Source organism: Hakea prostrata, chromosome 1, assembly GCF_041222555.1.
Source record: "Hakea prostrata isolate BN-2017 chromosome 1, UWA_Hpros_2, whole genome shotgun sequence".
Taxonomy (NCBI): domain Eukaryota; kingdom Viridiplantae; phylum Streptophyta; class Magnoliopsida; order Proteales; family Proteaceae; genus Hakea; species Hakea prostrata.
Window position 1 is genome coordinate 22,336,270 of NC_142600.1, and position 24,436 is coordinate 22,360,705.

A 24,436-nucleotide genomic window follows, 5' to 3' on the forward strand; every position below is an offset into this window, starting at 1 on the left:
CTTTTTCTGGTAAATTTGTTCAAGTTTTATCTACACTTTAATAGGAGTATTATCTTCATCACCAAGACACCTAATAACAATATCAGTAATGTTTTCGAGCATTTAAACAATTGCATTCTCCATCACCTCAATCCTCAATATAGGTCTATGCCTTCAAAGAAAGCATCAGGGTCATCAATAGTCCCCAATAATCTTTGTTGGGCCATCAAGGCTTTTATCTTTCTTTTTCAAATACCAAAGTCTCCAGTCCCATCAAACTTTCAATATCTATCTTTGAACTCTCTATTGGAACTCTCAAATCTAGATACTTAGGGTTTTCACTAATCACATTAGGAGGAGAATCCTCCCCAAATAAACCCAACCCCTTCTCAGTCTCAACTTTAACCAATATTAAGCAATAATCTGACAAAATCAGAATACACAAATTAAAACAAAGGAATAAACTGAATCAAACAAAACCTCAAATTATCTAGAAAGATTTAAAGCAACAAAACATTGCCAAATCTAACAATGTTAACAAACAACAACCCAAATAGGCAAATTGTTAGCAACCATATACCAATTAATCAATCTAGATAATAATACAAATAATAGATCTTAAGAACATAGCATTTAACCTAAGAAATTATCAAATATATGCACACATAGCCTAGCCGAACCTGATTAACAAGTTTGTTAACCTAATCAGCAAATCAGTGAGCAAAATTAACCAAAAAAATATGCCAATATCATCACAAAGACCTTAAATCACGAACCTTGGTATAAGATGGGCAGGGATTGCAGCGGCTTGGTCGGTGACGCAACTTTAGCTTGCAATTCCAATACAGAACTGGGTAGCCTAAGAAATGAATTAGCTTCACTATAATAGCCCAATATGAGATCGCTTCCCTACTTCAATTTTCTTTTATTTAACAGAAGATCAGTTCCCTTTAATGACTGGGGGAAAAATAATATTCATACTAGACATGAAAGCAGCAATTCATAACAGAGTAGAGTACAAGAAAGTAGAAATTTCATTTTATAATTGCTTTCTCGTAGTCGTTTACCAAGAAAATAGAAAAATTGCTTTGTAGTAATCCTTGGCAAAACCAGAAACTTAGGGGTTGTATGGTAACGATTCCGGCACACTTATTCTGTGCCATTTGCCCACTTTGGCACAAAAATCAGCAAAAACATGTATGGTAAACCGGTCAACTTGTGCTGGTCAGCAAAACTGGCTGAACCAGGCAAGGCACACTTTCCTTGTGCCAGAGAAGCCCAAATGGGAGCCGGGCACAGAAGCAATTCTGTAAAAATGCGGGCACAAGCTTGTCGTTGACGGACCAGGGTTATCGATGTAATTTCATCGATAACCCTAAACCCCATCACTCTCCACTCTCTGCAATCGACCTGCACCCGCCTCTCAACGGCATCTCTCAATGTTCACTCTCGCAGCCCTAGATAACCCTCGTATCTCTCTCGTCTCCCTCATCTCCACAACCTCCCAAGCTTGCAACCTCTCTCGCTCTCTCATCTCTCTCATCTCTCCCAACTCTCTCAACCTCGACTCCAAAACGAGCCCCAACCGATCGTGTTTGGAAGCACTGCAACGATCCTCTATTTGGAAGCATCCTGCAGCCAACCTCTGTTTGGAAGCGCATGCAGCCGATCTATTGTTTGGAAGCGTACTGCAAACTACTCTCTGTCAGAAGCTGAAGCCCCTGGCAAGCAAAGCCCTGTCTATGCATCTGATCGCTCTTCAACCGAAGCCGCGCAACCCACTCTCATCTCGTCAATGTGAGTGGAGGTACGATGTTTGCCCTGTCTCTGCAACTGTTCATAGCACATAGTTGTCTGAATAAGAAAACCTGATCTCTATTTCTGATATTGTTAAATTCATTTCTGTTTACACGGAGCACAAAGGGTGCATCCTATGACTGAAATGGAAATGCAAGATTTTATGTCTTGGACTACTTGATTGTCAACATTGGTTTGTTCTGAGAGTAATATGTTGGGATATTGAGACCTAATTGTTTGGATATGATACTTGGATTCATTAGTGTGTGGAAATTGATTGTTAGATTACAAACAGAGTTATGGAAGGTCTGATGCGTGCGAGACACCAACCATGGGATATTGAGATCTCATGTTTAGTGCATGATACTTGGATTCTTCATTGTGTGTGTTGAGATCTTGTGGGTGGCAATTGATTGATGATTAACAGAATTATGGTTCTAAACTAAAAGATTCAATCGTGTTCTTAAAGTTGGACTCCCCCGTTTTACTTAGGTCAGTTGGATCTTGGGTATCATTTGGGATTTGGTACAAGGTTTGGTTCATTGACTCAACGCCCAGCATCAGTTTGTTGAAGTTTGGAAAAGGGACTCAGTGATGTTTGGTGGAGTATCCAAATGGGAAGTGAGGAGCTCGCAATCAGCCAAAAGCATTAAAAGTGAGAGCTCTGCTAATCAGCCTTAAAAGCATTAAAAGTGAGAGCTCTCTAATCAGCCAAAAGCATTAGGAGTGAGAGAATACCGGCATACCCTCTGCTGTATTGTCCCACAGCAACAAAACTCCTCCATCCCAGAACCTCTCTATGGTATAATCTAACCAAGACCCTGATGCCATTCGACTTAGGAAAATAAATCCCTGTTCCTATTTTGGAGAATCATTGAGCATCCAGTTGTACTCAGAAAAACAGAGCCCTGATGCAGTAAAATGCAGAAAATTGAGTCCAAGTTGCTATAAATCCTAGTAGAGTTAGGTATCTGTTATTCCTTGGCAGTGATAGTTCTATTTGATATTCGAGCATGTGACTGAATTATAAAGCCTGGTGGTTCCTAAAAGTTAGTTCTACAAAATGTGAGAACTAAAACAAGGGATAAGTTAAATTAAGAAAACAGCATGAACGATGGTACCACGGGGTCGTCTAAATGGGTCTGAAATCCTAGTGCATAGAACTAATCCAACAGAGTTAAGTTAACGTCTTGTTTCACCATCTATAATCCTCTTGTTCATGTAGTATAACATATCAGATTTCCAGCTACGATTGCTTCCTCCAATCCCCACTAGATCCACAACGAGGATTGGGTTTGTGATAAGGATTGGAACTAATTGGGTGCATCTTAACTGGAGTTGTGCTGATGCAGACCAGAAATCTGTGTGATGGTTATGGTCCTATGGGCATCCAAGAGACACCATCAATGGAGTGGATAGAAACCACTCTGGCCTGTTGGAAGTATCTTCAAATTCTAAGACTTCATGCTGTTATTTATATGTGGTGAAATACCTAATGAAAAGATACAATATGCCTTCTATAACAAAAGAACTCATAGATATGCTGACTAGCCTACTAATTGTTGCAAGATTATAGAAATTTAGAAGATGAGGGAAAGCTGAAGGACTAAGTGAAGTGTGGTCAGAAACACACTCGCTATGAGGGTATCTATGAAGTAGGATAACAGATCAAGATTGTTAGCAGTGATATCTAGAGGGTCATTGGTGATCTCACCGTTCCGCAAATGCTGGTACATTGTTTGAAGAAAAACGCTCAGTGTATGCATGTAAACAGATGATCTAGCTCTCCACCCACCCCCACCCCACCCTCAGATTGTCTCCATAGTATGTTGCCTATTTGTGACAGCCAACACAATGCAGTTAACTGCCCCACGTTTGTTACCTCAAGGAGTTGATTAAGGAACAATATGGATGATTGCTCTCACAAGAAATGCCCAACCACCTACTGGTATGAATAATATATATACTCATGTCTGTCCCTGAAAGTTTCAGTCATTATGCCTACTTTAAGTTAATGATTGTGGATTAGAACCTGAATATTTCTGTTCCAAAATTTCAAGATAAATGACTGAGTCCTAACGAGGTGACCTGGGCCGAATGCGCAGCCAGGAGGTTGGTATGAAGGAATGTGTTACAGTAAAATGGTTAGAAGATGTAGAGAACATGGTGATGCAGATACCCAAAGAGATGTTAATGTGATTGTTTGGAGGACCGGGGCGAGCAGGAGATGGGGAGAGAGTAATGAGGAAGGTAGGAGAGGGAGAAAGGGACACTGGATGATCCAACATGGTTGAGGTGAGAACCAGCTCAAATGGAAGAGCACCGAAGTCAGGGAGAGGGACCACAGGATTCATGTTGTTAATTTTGTTTTGACAAATAATGAAAACCGTTCTATAAATAGATAGAGCCTGGTGACATCCTTTGGTTTTGATGTTCTTAAGTGGTATTTGTATTTGTATTTAGCTTAGTTTTATTTTGGTTTTATTAAAAAAAAAAAAAAAAAGGTGCCCATTTTATACTTTGACTTTGTACATACCATACAAGATTCTGTGTCAAGATGGGCCAGAGAAACGTGCGCATCTGTAGGTTACCATACAAGATTATGGCAATGATTCTGTGCCAAATTTGCCCACTTCAGCACAGAAGCATAAAAAATAGATTCTGTGCTGAAGTGGGAATTTTGGCACAGAATGGTTACCATACAACCCCTTAAACACTCCCTGAGACAAGGAGGGTAAAGCAAACGACCACAAGAGAAACAAGAGAGCTCCTTCTATTCAACGCACGCACATACGGATTCCCCAATTCTACACACAAAGTGACACTCCTCCGGTCCTGAAAATCTTATGTGTGATCATCTAGTAATGGGACAGTCGTGCTATGACTTGCTTGCTGTGCTTCTGCACTGGTCCCAGGTTCATCAACTTCGTGCTCACCTGACATTTCCTCTAGAGATTTACCATTTGACTCAGGTACTAAAAATGTACAAAGCAAGCCAAAGAGGTTAACTGCACCCAGCATGAGCAGCGAGTTCTTGACTCCAATGCCTGGTGGGTACCCTGCATCAGTTTTTGTTGGATCCTGGCTTTGCGCTGCGTACAGAAACCCAAATGCTCCGACAATTGCCCCTGCCTTCCCTGATGCTGCAGAGATACCATGGCATGTCGATCTAAGTCTAGCTGGGAAAATCTCTGCCGGTACCACAAATGTGGTTGCATTAGGCCCAAAATTTGCAAAGAAGAAAGTCAGAGAGTACATGACGACGAACCCAATTCTGTTCTCCTTCAGAGTCCAATGGTGATAGGGGATGGCCAGTGCAAACATGAACACTGTCATGAAGAAGAAGCCCATCATTTGAATTGCAAAACGCCCAATGACATCGATTAGAGCCACCGTGAACCAGTACCCAGGAACAGTACTGCAGAGGGCAATAAGTGTCTGAGCCCTCGCAATTCTGTATACCTCCTCAAGTGCATTCATGGTCTTTGCAGCGGGAATCCACCCAACAGCACTGAAGATGTCCTTCTGGAACAAATTTTGACTGTAAAAAGCAATGTCCAATAAGAACCATGTAGACGTGGTTCCAAGCAAGTGCGACCCATGGCGACGCATAAACTCCTTAGAGAACAAACCAAATGATGACCTATCCTTCTCCGTCACCTCTATCTTCTCCTGCTCAGCTTCAATTTCAACCTGCAGAACCTTAGACATGTCTGCTGCAGCTAGTTTGGCGTTCTTTGCAACAAGAGCAGTATAACGAGCAGTCTCAGGCATTTTCCTTCGCCAGTAGTAGGTAAGCAGAGCTGGTAATGCACCAAGCATCAATATGGTGCGCCATACATAATCAGCCTGAGGAACTGTTGAGGCAATTGGATCCTGTTCATAAGACGGAGCCGGATACCTGGCTTTGAAAGCAGCTGATAAGATGATTCCAACCATCCCACCAGCTAAAATTCCAAACCCTTGCATTGCAAAAACAGCAGCAATGAATGCGCCACGAGTTTTCTTATTGGCATATTCTGACATAATAGTTGCAGAGAGTGGGTAGTCACCACCAATACCAACACCAAGCCAGAATCTGAAGAAACAGAGTGTGGCCATGACATCCGTTGCTGTACGTCCATAGGACAGCCCAGAGGCAACAGAGGAGATGACCATGAGAATAAGGGTCATACCATAGACACGCTTTCGACCCATTTTGTCACCTAGCCAACCGAAAAAAAGCTGACCAGCAAGTGTGCCACAGAGCGCTACACCATTAACAGCAGCTGCCACATTAGGGGGCAATGATCCTGGCTTAGAGGCACCATCAACGTGGTAATAAATCCGACCGAGTAATTTGGTGACCAATGAGATGCAGAAGAGATCATAAGCATCGGTGAAGAAACCCATGCCAGCAATAACGATTGTTGTAAAATGGTACCATTGTGTCTTGGCTACATCAAGTGCGTTAAGCACTTGCAATTGCTGCCCAGCCATGGGATGACTAATACAACTCGGCAACCCAATTCAAGCACCTTGAATGAAAGCTGCAAGGAAACGAAAACAGAAGGAATTAGACTAAAAAAATTTAACTAATTCAATTATGCAGGTGTTCACTTAATTGCTCGACGTGATTGGACGAAAACTCAACCGAGTTCATTCATATATATCATGAATTAAGTAGATGACGACAACGACTGCAGAAAATAGCAGGAAACCCGGGAGAGAACAAAAACCCAATAATTCAAACTCAAAATTAAGCTCATATAATCTGAAACAAGATAAGTAATTTGTCATGTTTTTGAAGAGTAGAGTCTACGAAGACGATTAGAAAGTTGCAGAAACCGTATGGCCGATGAGAAGTCTGCACTTTGAAAAGTAGAAAATTTATCCAGCAACCAGATGTAAACGAACCTTGTAAGGGCCTTTTTCGCTCTTTTGCTAACCTCCTATGCCAAACCGTATAGGGGGAAAAACTCTCCAGTTTTGAACGGTTCTAGAATGCTTTCATAGGTCACGACGGAGAGAGAGAGAGAGAGAGAGTACAGGGATCGGTGGGGAAGGGAATAAGCTCGCTCTCCAGTGGCGCTGCCTAGCCGTAGTAGCGATCGAGCTGGAGGCTGAAAAGGGTTCCGGGCACCTTGTGGAAAGTATATGCTTTGGTTCCCCCAAAAGTATATGCTTTGGTTCCCCCAAAGTCTGGGCAGGAAAACAAACCTGAAGGCAAGACGTAGAAGCAATCAATTAGGAAAGACACATCTGATCAAAACAAAAAAACAAAAAAAATAAGGAAGACAGATGAGTTACGAAAACAAAGACCCATTTCTATTTTGCGAATGGCACAGGAGCCAGGAGGTCCCATAAGGTGACGAGAGGTGGGGCTGGGAAAATGAGGAGCAATAGTTAAATGGTAGAACTTTTAAAAACCTTCATCAGCGAAGCAATTTAATATAAAGAGTTCGGAAAATGACCAGTGGAGGCTCCAGGTGGTTGCAAATTGTAAGCAAGAGAAACTGTAGCCACATGTTTCTTCATCATTTAAAATTTAAACCGGATTAAGAAAGATCAATCTGCGTTGTTTCTAATGAATGTTTGTCTCGACTAGTAAGATTGAAAGCTGCGGGAAAAAGAGGGTGGAAAAAGCAGAGAAAGTAGAGATGAAGAAACCCAAAACCAAATGGAAACAACAGAAGAATTCTCGATTATTTGTTTTAGCAAGGCCAACCAGGTTGGTGACACAGGAGATAGCAGCAGAAGAAGCCAAAAATAAAATGAATGAAACCTTTATAAAAGTGTGTAGAATCTTATACATCAATTACATTAGAAGGTTGGTAACAACCACATGCTCACTTTCTCATTGCTTTCCCGCCATTTCCACATAAAACCAACTATCAGAGTGACTTCGAAAAAGCCTAACATAAAAATCTCATGGAAGGGTGGAAACGATCATGGGTCTTACAGAGTCGTGTGAAAGTCCATTTGTAGCCCTAAGGAGGAAGATGGCTCAGGGCTGCGAAGCCTGGTTGAGTGGAACCGAGCTACTCTTGCTCGTCATTTTTGGAACCTCACTTATAATCAACCCTCTTGTTGGGCTTCTTATATTCATCGGTTGGAAAGGGATTCCATTTGGTCTCTAAGTACCCCTAGTGGATTTTCTTCTACTTTCAAAGCAATTTGATGACTTGTGACATTATGATGAATGCATTCAAGTTCGCCTTAATGATGGGCAGAATACTCTACTTTGGCATGATCCTTGGGCACCTAATGGCCCTCTAAAGAGCACATACTCTGATATAGTTGAAGCATTGGAAAGGAGAAAGAAGGATCTTGTGAGGGTTCTGTTAGATGACTATGGGTCATGGCGCCTCACTATCATGACCCTCTCCTTTTGAGTAAATGGAATGACATTCTCAAGGTTAAGCTTCACCCTAAACTTCTATGCGACTCAATGGTTTGGGCCCCATGCAACAGCGGATATTTTTCCTTGTCTTCGGCTTATGAAGCTAACGGCCTTCCTAAGCTTAAAGTCCCTTGGCATGCTCTTATCTGGAGTTCTCATTGCCATCCTCACTTCAACTTTATTGCTTGGTTAGCTGCCCTTGGCTGTTTACCCACCAAGGTGGTGATCACGACGTGGAACAATCGCATTGAAATCACTTGTGTTCTTTGAGGTAATGAGGCTGAATCTCAGTCACATCTGTTTTTTTGTTGCACCTTCTCAATTGAGGTGCGGAAGTCAATCCTTTCTCTCTCAATGGTTTTTCCTTAAAACCAAGAGCTTCTTGGCATGAAGAATTGCAATGGACAGTGGATCATTTTGTTGGCAATGATATAATTAGTAGAGTTAGAAAATTCTCTTTATGCTGTTGCATTTATAGGTTGTGGGTGGAAAGGAATAAATGCACACTTCAAGGTAATTGTCACAGTAATATTGGCATCATCCGACAGATTATTATGGATACTCAGCGACGCTTCATCGGCATCTCTAAGCTTGTTTCCGATAATGCACGAAATAGAGACTTTTTCATTAAGTGTGGCATTGCAGTCAATTTTAAACTTTTGGTTCCTAAAGTATTGAAATGGGAACCACCGAATGTTGGCTAGTTATGTGTGAATTGTGATGGCTCTATGCGAGAAGGATTGGGTGGCTATGGTTGTTTTGGGCGAAACTACAGTGGTGCTATCATCTTTGCTATTACTGGTGCTATCCATGAGGACCGAGTATTAGTTATGGAGATAATTGCCATAAAGGCTGGTTTAGAGCATGCTTTATAGAGTGGTGCTCGAAGACTTCAAATCCGCTCTGATTCTCATGAGACCACTCTTATGATCTTGGGTTCCCATAGAGTTCCCTGGTATGTAAATTCTTTGGTTGATGACATTCGCACACTTCAACGGAGATGTAGGGATTGCCTCATTTCACACCATGTCCATGAGTTGAACCAATGAGCAAACTTATTGGCAAGGTTTCTCCAAGCTCTTGGTGAGATACAATTTGACCCGAGAGGATTACCTCCTGGTTTGGATATTATTATTTGTAATGATGTTGCTGGAAAACCATACTATAGATTATCCTCTTATTTAGTTACTATTTTAATACAAGCTCCTTATTCAAAAAAAAAAAAAACACATGGAAAATTACACGATTAGACAATATTAGGTTTGTCTTTACAAAACTGTCCACACATTTTTTCAGTTTACAAAAATATATTCATATGAGTTTTTATTTACGAAACCAAAAACAGAGTATTCTTGTAATAAGGCTATGTTTGTTTGCTGGAATAAAGGTGAGGTGGGAAAAAAAGTTTGAAAATTCTTGAAAAAACAAACTTTTCCTTTAAATCTTAAAAAATGTAATTTGTTTGGTTGCTTGGTGTGGGAAAGTTAGAGATTAAGAAAACTTATGAACCCTACAAAATATGTGGGATTTTATGAAAAAATGTGAAACAAAATAAAAAGTAAGACCCACAATTAACATTTTTCCACAAAATTCATTTTCTTTCCTTCTCCCTCACCCCAATACACATGGGCCCATATGTTGTTTTTTCCCACCTCACATTTGCAAACAAACGCAGCGTAAAAGCTTTCTTTGACAATTTTACCCTCATCCCTGTTTCGACGTCATTCTTGCCTAGATAGACATTCCTGTGCATTGCACATCCAAAGCTTCGAAAATCTTAGAAACCTGATCACCCATGGTGAATACGTTATTGTTTCTTCTTCACCTCACTTGCTTCTCCCTCTTCTTATTTCCTCTACCCGACAAAAAGACCCATTAAAACCTATCAGAAACAAAGCAGTCGAATTTCTCATTTAGGGGACCAAAGCTTCTCTCAAAGTAAAACCTCTATTCTATAGGTGTAAAACATGAAATTTTAGACAAGGATGCCCGTTCATTGCTCTGTTTTTATTCCTTCTCATTTTATGAGACAATGATTCAATCTATCTTGGTAACCTTGTTTTACATTTTAGAATCCTTGTTTGCATCGCTCTGATCCTCCAAACGGAGACAATCTCAACAAAGAGAAAGGCCCAGATCGTGCCGTGCTCGATCTAATATCTAGAACACACATCAGTGTCTAAACCTCCTGCATCCTCTTCGTCAGAATCTGATCCAAATTCAACAACTAGAAGGTCTTCCATGAGCGGTTTCCTAGCACGAACCATAGAAGACTTCCCAGATTCAGAGATAGAACCCTGTCTTCAAGCAAAGAACTCACTCCCGCACCAAGAAATCACAAAGCCACTATTCTCATCCTCCTCAATCTGTGCAGTGATCTTCGTCGTCGGCGACAGAAACAGAGTCAGACCCATGAGCGTCTGCAATTTGAAAGCAGGATTGGTGGCCATGAATGTCATCGTCTTGATCTCATCGTTATGAATCAAAGCATGAACCGAGTCTTCCGATTATCTGAATTGGGATTTTTTTCCCCCTTCAAGCAAAGAACTCGCTTTGTGCTTGAAAGTCGATAGGGGCATGGCAACTGGCAAGGATAATAATGTCAATTGATATTAGTGAGAGGAGAGAACATTGTAGTGGTTACTTTTGAAAACTGAAACTCAACTTTGTCTAATTTTGACGACTAAATTTCACGGTGGTTACTTATGTTGATAGAAACTCATTAGTAGCTAATTTTGTAACTTTCCTAATAAAAACTACTTGATTGGTTGTGGATCCTATGGGCCAATGGGCTTTGAATGATCAAGCTTTAGAAAGACCTCAAAGCTTCATTATAAAAGTTTATAACACCCCCATGATCCATTACATTGTGTTTGTGAGCCCAAATTAGTCGGGAAAATATCCTCTCTTGTGCACAACAATGCATAATGATGCCAAACAATAGGCTGAAAAAATAAAAAAATTACAAACCTATTTTGGACTTTTTAAATTTGAAATCATGCTTTAAATTTTAAACTATTGTTTGGCATCTTTGTCCACTGCTGTGCACAGTAGAGAACTGTGCACAACAGAAGATTTTTTTTTCCAAATTAGTCCATCGTTATAGCTGGGTATGTTTAGTACTGCCTGCAAAATCACCTACCATGCTATCTTCTGGTAGAGGAACATGGCACCTCGATTCAGCTTAGATGCACTGCCCCTTATAGGGAAAGATTATTTTTCAAAGCCCCCTCGTGAATAATTAAAAGCCCCACCCACTCCAATATAAAATCAGCAATTCCGAAAAAAAAAAAAAAAAAAAAAAAAACGGAACTCGCATTGTCATTACTCATTAGACTCGTGTGACAACGAATCCTTTCACTACTAGCTTTGGACTGAACGTGTTCTTAACTTCAATCCAGAATCACACTCCACGGCTTAAGAGATTCCTGATCACAGATGAAGGAAAAGTAGAATTACATAAAGTGAATTGCAGGGAATGAAAACCCAATGTGCTTATGGGCTAGCAAAAATGAAAAAGAAAAAACCAATGCCGGGAAGTTTCACCACTTGACTTTGTGAAAAAAGCTAATGGGTTAGTGCTTTGGCAACGGGTGATTTTTCCTTCGTCAGATCTGTGGACGGATGATGTTGCGGTAGGGGCTCTGGCAATAGAAGTTGCAAGGGCTGCGATGATGCAGACCAACAGCAATTTTAGAGGCTACAAAATGGGCTCGTGGCATCAAAACTTTCAAATCCAAGTAAAATGGCAGAAAAAGGAGAAAGATCTCTGAGAAGTAAAGAGGAGATATAAGAAAGGAGGAAGAGAAGAGTAAAACGAAGAAGAAGACGCAGAGAGACTTTCAGTGATAGAGTCTCTCTGTCTCAAAATGTTGCCTAGGCCTTAGGGGTTTCTCAATGGAACCTTCCATTCAACTATCCGATCTCTCGCAAATGTTTGTAGGTTAGTTTTTCAATATGGTTGAGTAATATTGTACGGTATATGAAACGGAGTTATAAAAAAAAGGGGGGGGGGGGGGGTTCCCACAAAAAAAAAAAAAAAAAAAAAAAAAAAACCCCCCCACCCAAGGGGATAGGGGCGAGAAAAAAAATTAAAACAAGATTTTGTAAAAAAAAAAAAAAAAAACCACCCAAAAAAAAAAAAAACCCCCCCCCCCCTCCTTTAATATTTTTATTTTATATAAAAACAACCCCCCCCGCCGGGGGGGGGCCCCGGCCCCCCCCCGCCCCCCCCCCCCCCCCCCGCCCCGGGCGGGGGGGGGGGGGGGGGGGGGGGGGGGGGGGGCGGGGGCCCCCGCCCCCCCCCCCCCCGCCGCGCCCCCGCCCCCCCCCCCGCCCCCCCCCCCGCCCCGCCCCCCCCCCCCCCCCCCCCCCCCCCCCCCCCCCCCCCCCCCCCCCCCTCAAATGGTTGAGTAATATTGTACGGTATATGAAACTGTAGTTATATAGAAATGTTAGTAGGTTGGTGTTTACCCGAACCAAAGAATAAAATATAAAAAATTTCATACTACCCACTTAAGTGGCTTAATTAGGCGTCACTTTGAGAAATTACAAGTTATCAACTATTAGATTTTGACTTGAATATCAATGAACTAAAATACTCCTTAGCATTGTAAATGACAATAATACCCTTCACTCACTGTTAAATTGATTTTTTAAAGTTTTGAATGGCAATGAACCAAAATACCCCTTAGCAGTTAGCACTATAAATGATAATAATGCCCCTCACTCACATTTAAGGTCACCCCATCTTCTACCAAGACCTTGGCCTCCGAAAAATATCATAGCAAATGATTTTTATCAAGTCCATTTCTGACAAAGAAATCGACCATCCATTTCTCTCAGAATGAAGGACACATCCATCAGTCACATCCAAATGTTTAGATTAAATTAAAATAAAAAATTTTATATCTTCTAAATCTTACTTCAATCTTGAATTTTCAATAGCAAAGTTACATTCATTTAAAAAAAAAAAATTACATGTAAAACCCCGACCCTACCACGAAACTCGTGAACACCATAATCAACCGAGGAGTCCACACCATAGGAGGTTTTACCATCCCCACTTGGCACACTGCTATTAGTGAACATGTGGGCCATCGAAAGAGACCCCAGTTATGGGGAGATTACCACGCAGAGTTTAAGCAAGAGAGAATGGAGGGCATTGGAGGAGCAAGGGATGGATTTGACTGGGGAAGAGTAGGTGAAGAACCCATCGACACAACCCAAGGCACCTTACCTAAACTCAAACCCTTTGAAGCTAAGTGCAAGCCACGTCCATTCAAGGTATACCTTGTCCCTTGGTGAAGCTCTATCATATATCCAAATTGCCTAGCATCGTAAACACATCATCAAATAGTCTTCATGTATTTGTAGGCAAATAAATAGATTACCTAAGATTAATTGAGGGCTAGTTGCATTAACTGGGTTTACTGATGAGATTATAATGGTTTGGATTATTTTAGATGTTCCATTTTCTTGTAAATGTGTGACATGTGTCCCAACATCACATCCCATTTATAGATCACATTAAAGGGTTGTGATTAAATTTTTTTTTTAAAATTAATATGACTTGTAAATGGACATCAATCTTTTAATGTGATATTATGACAAATATCATATATTTACAAGAAAATAGATGATCCATTGGATATTAGTTCGGGGTTTAACCAGTTAAGGACGTTATAAATTTGGTTCAATATAGTAGGGGTGGATTGTGTGGATATGGATTTGGGCTGTGCTTTTGCCTCTAAATAGAAATAGATTTGTTATAGGCTGGTAACTGAGCGTACGAAGGCCCAGATAGAGCCAGTTGAAGTATACAAAATTAACATGCATGGTTATGATTGTGGTTTTTTAATGATCAAAATGACACGTTCTGGTTTTTTATTTTGGAGGAATTGAAATTCCATCATCAAGTTTCAGTCTCAGCTACGGATAAGTGTTTTCAGAAATCAATTCGAATTCCATTTTCTAGTTTCAGTTTCAATTACAGATACGTATCCATTATCATTTTTTTTGCTAGTAGATTCATTATAATTACTAGGGTAAGATTATAATACATTTGTCCCACCTAGACCCTACAATAATGGGATGTTATATATTGTTTTTTACTCCAAAATTCCTCTTTCATTTTCCCTGACTCTCTCTCAAACTTTATTACTGCAATGGGCTCCCTGCAAATACAGAACCAAAAGCCTTAATCTTTCTTTGCCATGATGTTATAACCACAACACCAATTGCGTGTGCTCTGTATTTCTATATTTGTTTCTCTGCCAATCAATCTGGGTTTCTTGTTTTCCTTTTGTTTATTCGATATGCCATGTCACAGTCACCCTTCAGTGTATCCCTTCCTCTACCTCCCTGCTATAGACATCTTTTTGTTTTTCAGAAACTAAAAAAGAAAATTAAACTTTGTTTTTGCATCCCTTGTCACTAAAAGAAGATTAAGGTACACCAAAAAATGGTGAGGGTCCCAACTTCATTCTGAAAAGTTAACTGAAACTGAAAGTAGCAAACCCATTTCTTAAATCAGGCCCTTTAGGTGAAGGTAGCAGTGGAGCGGGTAATGCAAATAGAATCTGATTCCCAGAAAAAGATGCTAGAAAGCTAAGTGATCACCACTTTAACCCGAGAACTGCAACAGTGGGCCAGTGGCACATTGGTTGTGCTGGAGTATTATGCTTCAAGAACATCTTTTATCCCATAATGTAAGGTTAATTGCTTTAAGGGTCAATTTTCAATACTATATTTAGTTTTTCCTACCAGTAAACTTTATTCCAGGCAAATGCTCCTTGATATAAGACGGGCAGGGATTGTAGCAGCTTGGTCTGTGACGCAACTGTAGCTTGCAGTTCCATTACGGAACTGGGTAGCCTAAGAAATGAATCAGCTTGATTTTAATAGCCCAATATGAGATGGCTTTCCTACTTTAATTTTCTTTAATTTAGCAGAAGATCAGTTCCCTTTTGAAAATCATAGGAGACGTGAAAACAGCAATTCATAACAGAATAGAGTACAAGATAGTTAAAATTTCATTATATGATTGCTTTCTAGTAGTCCTTAGCAGAAGAAGAGGAAAAAGAAGAAGAAAAAAACACTCCTTAGGACAAACAGGGTAAAGCAAACGTCCACAAAAGAAACAGGAGAGCTCCTTCCATTCAAACACACGCACATCCAAATTTCCCGATTCTTCAAAGATGAAGTGACTCTCCAGTCCAGATCCTCTTATGTGTGGCCATAACGAAAGAACTAGGCTAGACCATTTAGTAATTTACACTGGGACAGCCCTGTTATAACTTGCTTCCTCTGCTTCTACACTGGTCCCAGGTTCATCATCTTCGTGCTCACCTGACATTTCCTCTAGAGATTTACCATTTGACTCAGGTACTAAAAATGTACAAAGCAAGCCAAAAAGGTTAACTGCACCCAGCATGAGCAGCGAGTTCTTGACTCCAATGCCTGGTGGGTACCCTGCATCAGTTTTTGTTGGATCCTGGCTTTGCGCTGCGTACAGAAACCCAAATGCTCCAACAATTGCCCCTGCCTTCCCTGATGCTGCAGAGATACCATGGCATGTCGATCTAAGTCTAGCCGGGAAAATCTCTGCCGGTACCACAAATGTGGTTGCATTAGGCCCAAAATTTGCAAAGAAGAAAGTCAGAGAGTACATGACGACGAACCCAATTCTGTTCTCCTTCAGAGTCCAATGGTGATAGGGGATGGCCAGTGCAAACATGAACACTGTCATGAAGAAGAAGCCCATCATTTGAATTGCAAAACGCCCAATGACATCGATTAGAGCCACCGTGAACCAGTACCCAGGAACAGTACTACAGAGGGCAATAAGTGTCTGAGCCCTTGCAATTCTGTATACCTCCTCGAGTGCATTCATGGTCTTTGCAGTGGGAATCCACCCAATAGCACTGAAGATGTCCTTCTGGAACAAATTTTGACTATAAAAAGCAATGTCCAATAAAAACCATGTAGACGTGGTTCCAAGCAAATGCAACCCATGGCGACGCATAAACTCCTTAGAGAACAAACCAAATGATGACCTATCCTTCTCCGCCACCTCTATCTTTTCCTGCTCAGCTTCAATTTCAACCTGCAGAACCTTTGACATGTCTGCTGCAGCAAGTTTAGCGTTCTTTGCAACAAGAGCAGTATAACGAGCAGTCTCAGGCATTTTCATTCGCCAGTAGTAGGTAAGCAGAGCTGGTAATGCACCAAACATCAATATGATGCGCCATACATAATCAGCCTGAGGAACTGTTGAGGCAATAGAATCTTGTTCATAAGAAGGAGCCGGATACTTGGCTTTGAAAGCAGCTGATAAGATGATTCCAACCATCCCACCAGCTAAAATTCCAAATCCTTGCATTGCAAAAACAGCAGCAATGAATGCGCCACGAGTTTTCTTATTGGCATATTCTGACATAATAGTTGCAGAGAGTGGGTAGTCTCCACCGATACCAAAACCAAGCCAGAATCTGAAGAAACAGAGTGTGGCAATGACACCTGTTGCTGTATGTCCAAAGGACAGCCCAGAGGCAACAGAGCAGATGACCATGACCATAAGGGTCATACCATAGACACGCTTTCGACCCATTTTGTCACCTAGCCAACCAAAGAAGAGCTGACCAGCAAGCGTGCCACAGAATGCAACACCATTAACAGCAGCTGCCACATTAGGGGGCAATGATCCTGGCTTAGAGGCACCATCAACGTGGTAATAAATCCGACCCAGTAATTTGGTGACCAATGAGATGCAGAAAAGATCATAAGCATCGGTGAAGAAACCCATGCCAGCAATAACGATTGCTGTAAAGTGGTACCATTGTGTCTTGGCTACATCAAGTGCGTTAAGCACTTGCAATTGCTGCCTAGCCATGGGGTTGCAAACACTGCTCTGCTACCCAATTCAAGCACCTTGAATGAAAGCTGCAAAGAGACGAACACAGAAGGAATTAGAAAACAAATCCAACTAATTTGGCACATAAATTTACTCTTGTTTTCAATTATGCGGGGGGGCCCCCGCCCGGCGGGGGTAGAAGCCACCACCAGCGGGGTGCATCCTACACATCAAAAAAAAAAAAGAAGACAACAAAAAAGGGGGAAAGAAAAAAAAAAAAAACCAGGGGAGAAAAAAACCAAAAAACCCAACCAAAAAAAAACCCACAAACCCAAAAAAAAACAACAATTTGTTGTGGGTGGGAAAAAAAAAAAAAAAAAAAAAAAAAAAAAAAAAAAAAAGGGAAGAGGGCGGGGGGGGGGAGAGAGGTGAGTAAGAAAAAAAAAAAAAATAACCCCCCCACAAAAAAAAAAAAAAAAAGCGCGGCGCCCCCCCCCCCCCCCTTTTTTCCTCCCCCCCCCCTAAAAATGAACTCATGATCTCAATATGAGATCATAGTGTTATATTTATAGAATATGAGAACATTACAATATGAGAAATAATGCATATGTGCTATTCTCTAACACCCTCCCGAAAGTCAAGGGTCCCTCAAGGACCTTGAGTTTGGACCGAAGAAGACAAAACGAGCGAAGAGAGAGCTTTGTAAGAATATCCGCTAATTGGTCAGGTAGAGACAAGCGAACACAAAGATCATGCTTAGCAACCTTATCACGAACAAAGTGAAAATCAACCTCAATATGCTTCGGCGGCATGAAACACAGGATTAGTCAAATATGTGGCACCAATATTATCACACCATAAGACTGGAGGAGAAGCTTGGGAGATCCCCAACCTTTAGAAGAGATTGAATCCATGTAAGTTCGGTAGTAGCTAGGGCTAAAGCACGATATTCACTCCGGTGCTAGAACGAGCAACGGTAGACTGTTTCTTGGATTGCCAAGAAATAAGATTGGGACCCAGGTAAATAAGATAACCACTCTGGATTTTCGATCAACAACGCAACCGCCCAATCGCATCGAGAGGCGTCTAAAGATGTGAGAAGAAGACGGTGTGATATGAAGACCAAATAATAGAGTACCCTTCAAGTAACGCAGCAATCTTTTAAGAGCAACCCAATGAACCTCTTGTGGAGATGCCAAAAATTGACAGAGCTTATTTACCGCATATGATAAATCCGGCGAGTAAGAGTGACATATTGAAGACCACCAACTAGGCTCGATATAATGCGGGATCAACCATGGGTGTATCAGCGCATCGAAAACCGAAGAGAGGAGGACATCGGAGTGGAAATAGGCTTTACATCCAATAAGTCCGCTCGATCTAGAAGAGTAGTAATATATTTTTGTTGTGAGAGAAGAATGCCGTTTTGAGAGGAATAAGCTCAACTCCCAAAAATAACGAGCGGGACCTAAATCTTTGAGAGCAAACTCGGAAGATAACGTGCATAATAAAGCATCAATAGCATGTGAAGAAGGCCCAGTGATGAGTATATCATCAACATAAACAAGGACATACAAGGGGCGTAGGATGATGCCGTATGAACAATGACGGAATCAGCTTTAGAACCAGCAAAACCATGATGGAGAAGAAAGGTACTAAGACGTTGAAACCATGCCCGAGGCGCCTGTTTGAGACCATATAGGGATTTCTTGAGTTTACAAACATAAGAAGGATATCTAGAATCCACATATCCAGGAGGTTGTTGCATATAGACCTCCTCGGCCAGGGTACCATTCGAAACGCATTGTTGACATCAAGTTGGCGAATGGGCCGGTTGAAAGAGACAGCCAAGGCAATAACAATGCGAATGGTAGTGGGTTTCACCACGGGACTAAAAGTTTCGTCATAGTCCAACCCATATTCTTGTGTATATCCCTTAGCCACTAAACGAGCCTTGTAGCGGTCTATGGTTCCATCAGCCTTATGTTTGATACGATAAAGCCACTTACATCCAATTACTCGACGGTCCAAAGGTGGAGGGGTGAGGACCCAAGTGTGATTGGTCAAAAGAGCATTAAACTCATTATCCATTGCAGTACGCCAAACAAGGGATTTTGATGCTTGACCATAAGAAGTGGGGTCGTTGTTAGAAGAGATATGAGTAAGGAGAGCTAGTGGAACCGGATACCTAGAAGCATAGTAGCTTTTAGGTACTTTGAGAGTACGGGTTCCATCTTTTGAACGAGTCACCATATGATGTTTGGAGATCACATTAGGATGTGAGTTGTCATCAAAGTGTGGGGAATTAAAAACATCATTAACGAAACGGTCCCTGGTAAATGTTCATAGACAGTCCTTGGTTTATTTACAGCAGCATGACCAAAATTAGAAAGTCCTTTAACAAAATCGGAGGATTTGTTGCAAACGATCATGTAAAACAGCAGTAGTAGACCCACAAGGAGGTTGAATGTTTGCTGCAGAATGATTCAGCTGAGAAGGATCAGCAGCAACAAGTACATCATTCAGAGAAGTAAGAGAGCCATTTGAAGAAACCAAAGGAGGATCACTTGAGTAAACAGCAACTTCATGACGCCGGTAAAGAACCCAAATCAGTGGCAGATTTTTCATGAAGAGCAGCCCAAAAATCTTTGTAGTATCAAAGAACCTCAAAATTATCAGGCAGAGGATCCAAAACAGCTGCAGAAATTTCATGACAAGAACGCGAAGGTGATGAACAACGAAAAGAAGTGGAGAAGCTCTTGCAGAGCCTAGAACCAGAACAGAAGTGATTGTGCAAACAAAGAACGCTGATTGTGCATAACAAGAAGGTTGATTGTTCGAACAGGGGTGAGGGCTGATGCGAATTGTCTTGTAATATACGTGATGCATGACGATGATTCCCATGTGAAGAAGGAAAAACGAAGCACAATTTTGAGAAGTTGATTTGAAAAATGAATGCGGTAAAGAAGGAGAAGAAACATATAAAGGAGATTGTGAAAGAGGAGAAGAAGAAGAAGACAAGGTACGAAATGGAAAAGAAGATTCATCAAAAATGACATGACGAGAAATGATAACCCGCCAAGGGATAAGGACAAGCATTTATACCCATGATGTTTAGGACGAGCCAATAAAAAAACAGAGGCAGATGACCTAAAATTGAGTTTATGATTATGAAAAGGTCGAGACATGGAAAACAACCGAGCCAAACACTAAGAAAAGTATAACTGGATGGCGATTAAAAAGCATGAAAAGGAGTGCGACAAAGCAGAGTAGGTAGGCGATTAATGATGAAGAAGAGAGAAAAAGCCGACCAAAATTTTAATGGCAAACCAGAGTGAGCAAGTAAAGAAAGACCCATCCACAATATGACGATGACGTTCAACACGACCATTTTGTCAGATGTGTGAGGACATGACAACCGATGAATAATACCACAAGACCGTAAAAAAGTGGTAAAACTCCAAATCCCCACCCCAGCAGATTGAAAGCTTTAAGAGTGCAAGAGAATTGATTTTCAGCAAGAGCCAAAGATTTGAAAAACCCAAGAGCACGACTTTTAGTAATTGTGTAAAGCCAGAAAGCGGGTAAAACATCACAAAGGAAATATAATAATGATGACCACATTAGAAAGAACAGAGAAGGCCCCCACAAATCGAGTAAAAAGTTGAAGTGGGGGAAGAAGTTGTGGAGCAAGAAAGAAAAGGTAACCGGTGATTTACCTAATTGACAAGCAGAGCAAACAGAAGAGGAACAAGAACCAAGAGGGTAGATGAAATTGTTTTAGTAAACGAGTCACAAGTGGGAAAACTAGCATGGCCTAAACGAGAATGCCAAACATCGAAGAAACACAGAGACTAGAAAGGGCAGAATAGAACATCATGCAAAGTCACAGGAGTCGAAATTCCATATCAGCAGGACCGGAGAAGGACCAGGCCCGAGCACCGATCCAATAACAAAACCACAAGCACCAAATTCAATCACAACATCATATCACAAGCAAACCGATGCACAGACAACAAGTTATGAGCAGCAGAGAGGACATGAAGAACATTAGCAAGATGAAAATTATGATCAAACAGAGAAAGACGAAGATCCAAGAGAGAGATTGACAGACCAACCATCACCAAGACGAACCGAACAGACCAAGATACTCGCCGTGAACCGAGAGCACCAAACAAGTAAGTGATGAGAAGCACCGAACGTATCCAATGCAAACATCACGATTGCTCTATAGGACCGGATCCCGAAGTAGCAACATTAGCCTAGGAGAATCCAAGACGAAGCGATCCCGAAACAGAGCTTGAAGCATAGCGCCGAAGATGATAGCAAGATTTGGCATATGACCGGACGACGCAGATCCGACAAAACAAAGATGAACCACGACCACCATAACGCCCCGAGGTAAAACGACCACCAAAACGACCATTAGAGAACCTTGAATTGAAAGAACCACCGCGAGAAACCGCAGAACCACCGCGAGATAGGCGAGAAGAGGTAGTCGCCACTGAGCAAGAACATGGAAGACGGCAAAGCGAAGACAACCTACTCTTCACAATATAAAAGACCAACAGATCCGAAACGACGGAGTGTCGCAGTAGGACCGAGGTAACAAAGCCCGATATCAGGCCAAACCACCAAGAATAAACAACACCAAACCGAGTCGAGATCGGCGAGAAGCAGAGCAAGGGCACGAAATCGAGGAGCAAAAACCGCCACGAACGAACCCAACGGATGAAGGCAACGCAACCGCAAACCCGCCCGAGAAGAAGAAGCAAACGCGACGACAAGGCACCAAACCAGCAGAGGCAAGACCACCACGCAATGAACAAAGCCCGTGAGACGACAAAACCAACCGAAGAAGCCGATCTTGATATTGCCAAGTTAGAAAATCAAGATTGTCGATTGGTGAAGACGAAGTGGAATCCAAGAATGGTGAAGGCCTAGGTTTGACCACAATCACCCCATCATGCCATAACAAAGGCAGAGGAAGAAATTGACTCGCCAAACAAGATAGTCTCAGAGGTTAACCTAATTGAGAGAAAATGATGGATATTGGAAAAACCCATTGATGAAGAAGAAGAACCAGTCGGAGACGCCATGGAAGGGATAGATGCAGAAGTAACCGTATCAGAAAACATGAAAAGCAAGAAAAGATCAAGAATCGAGCAAAGAACAAGGAGAGAGGAGAGAGAAAAAGGAGCGTAGGTGAGCAAGGAGAAAAGACCAAAAAGTCCTCCGGAGCGAACCCGTGATGATACCATGTTAAATGAATGAACTCATGATCTCAATATGAGATCATAGTGTTATATTTATAGAATATGAGAACATTACAATATGAGAAATAATGCATATGTGCTATTCTCTAACAACGCCAAACCGGATTGGGAAAGAAAACCTCTTCAATTTGTTCTAGAATAGGGTGCTTTCATAGGTCGTGAGTCTCGTGACGAAGAGAGAGAGAGAGTACATGAACCGGCAGGGAACGGAAGATAGGATTCCTAGTTCTTTCCCACTACTATCAAAGGGGCACCACAACACCCTATGGAAAGAAGATGCTTTGTTTCCCCAAAGTCTGGGCAGGAAAACAAACCTCAAGGCAAGATGGTGAAGCAACCAATTAGGAAAGACAGATGAGTAAGCCAGTGTGGCGCGTTTTCGCGCCTTGGCATCATGACTTGTGATCGATTAATGAAATTCCCTCTGTTCACAAAAAAAAAAAAAAAAAAACCGATCAAAATATTAGTTGAGATCGAGACCGTAGACTGCACAAGATCTTGATCTCTACCATGATTTTGATTTAACCGTCCGTTAAAAAATGTTCAAATCCATTTTTGGGAAACGCACGATCAAGATCGAAAAATAGCCAAGATCTTGTCTTGATTTCAACTACCGTAGGCTATGCAGTGCTGCACATAATTGACACACAACCCTTTGAAAGGTGGGGACTGCAAAGATGAAGAGCAGTTAATAAACATCAAGAGTTTGGAAAATGACCACTAGAGGGCCCAGGTGGTTACAACTTGCAAGCAGTCACATGTATCTTCATCAATTACACGGGAAAGATCAATCTGCTTTGTTTCTAATGGATATTTGTCTTGCGTACTTAGATTGAATGATTAGTGATGCAGTAGGGGAAGGAGAAGGAGAAGGAGAAACAGTTACTAGGGGGAAAAAGAAAAATAGGGTGGAGAAAGCAGCTAAATAAAGTAGAGATGATGAAACCCAGGACCAAATAGAAGGAATTCTCGATTATTTTAGCAAGGCCAACTGGGTAGGTGACACAGAAAATAGCAGAAGCAGCCAAAAAGAAAAAGAACCAAACCTTTAGAAAAGTGTGTTGAATCTGAATCTCATACATTCATTACATTACAAGGTGGATGGATGACAACCACATGCTCACTTTCTCATCGCTTTCGGGCCATTTTCAAATAAAACCAACTATAATATCACAGCGACCTTGAAAACGCCTGCATGCGGTGGTTATCTATCTACCAGGCCATCAATCAAAACCGGAGATCGAAAACAAATTTCATCGATCGAAGAACGGATAAGATAGATAGATAGATAGATACAAGTTATACAACCACTACAAACCTCAAAGAATCGCGTAGTTGTTGGGGCCTGGGGATAAGGAATGAGGCGCGGAATCAGATTTGGGGATGAACTAGATTGCAGATGAGGCGGTTATGGGAGGCTGTATGGTAGCCGTGTGGAAATATCTGAATTAAAAAGTTATTCAACAAGTCCAGGTGGTGAAATATTGAATTCAAGGGATAATTAAGAAGACTGAGACTGAGAGAGTCCTGGTTTGACTCGTCGAGTCTTTGAAGCAAATATATCCAACAACAACAAATGAGCAATAGAATAGAAACAAGCGTCAGCAGGTGTCGTTTCCCACATAAGAGATCGACCAGAGAAAGGACAACAGATTTACAGTATGAACTTATTCTGAATTAAAAACTGCAAAGCTCAGAGCCATTAGCAGCAGCAGCAGATGGAAAAACACAAAAAGATAGAGGAATTTATAACTCAGAAAAGAAATCAATTACAATTAACTAATTCAGCAAGTTAAGTTAAGTTAGAGCGGTGGGGGGCGGTGGCTGCTATGAACATACCGAAATGCTGAGAGATTTAGTTACAGAAAAAGAAGACGAGCAAAGAGCATGCATATATCCATACCTTTTGCTGTTGGTAAATCCTCACAAAGCGAGCTTATGCCTTATGTATGTACCAGAGCAAGCCAGTCTCGGTTGCTCAAAAAGTGTAAAAACACAGAAAACTTGTCTGAGAAGAGCGTGCAAATAAATAGAAAGAAAGAGAGAGATGGATGAACTAGCATCCCAGGAAAGGACCGACCCCTACAGTAGCAGTAGTAGTAGGATTTCAAAAGCAGATAGAAGATGGACGAGATGGATAGAATCATA

General features: G+C 41.4%; 2 pseudogenes across 2 annotated transcripts; both read right to left on the reverse strand.

The window, feature by feature from the left end:
- Positions 1-4,468: 4,468 nt before the first annotated feature.
- Positions 4,469-6,974, reverse strand: LOC149028283 (putative inorganic phosphate transporter 1-7 pseudogene; annotated as a pseudogene). The gene is made up of 2 exons (XR_016169944.1): positions 6,673-6,974; positions 4,469-6,305 (listed from the first exon to the last, which is right to left on the reverse strand). The product of XR_016169944.1 is annotated as a putative inorganic phosphate transporter 1-7 pseudogene (transcript).
- Positions 6,975-15,096: 8,122 nt separating this feature from the next.
- Positions 15,097-24,436, reverse strand: LOC149028284 (inorganic phosphate transporter 1-4 pseudogene; annotated as a pseudogene). The gene is made up of 2 exons (XR_016169945.1): positions 24,192-24,436; positions 15,097-17,101 (listed from the first exon to the last, which is right to left on the reverse strand). The product of XR_016169945.1 is annotated as an inorganic phosphate transporter 1-4 pseudogene (transcript).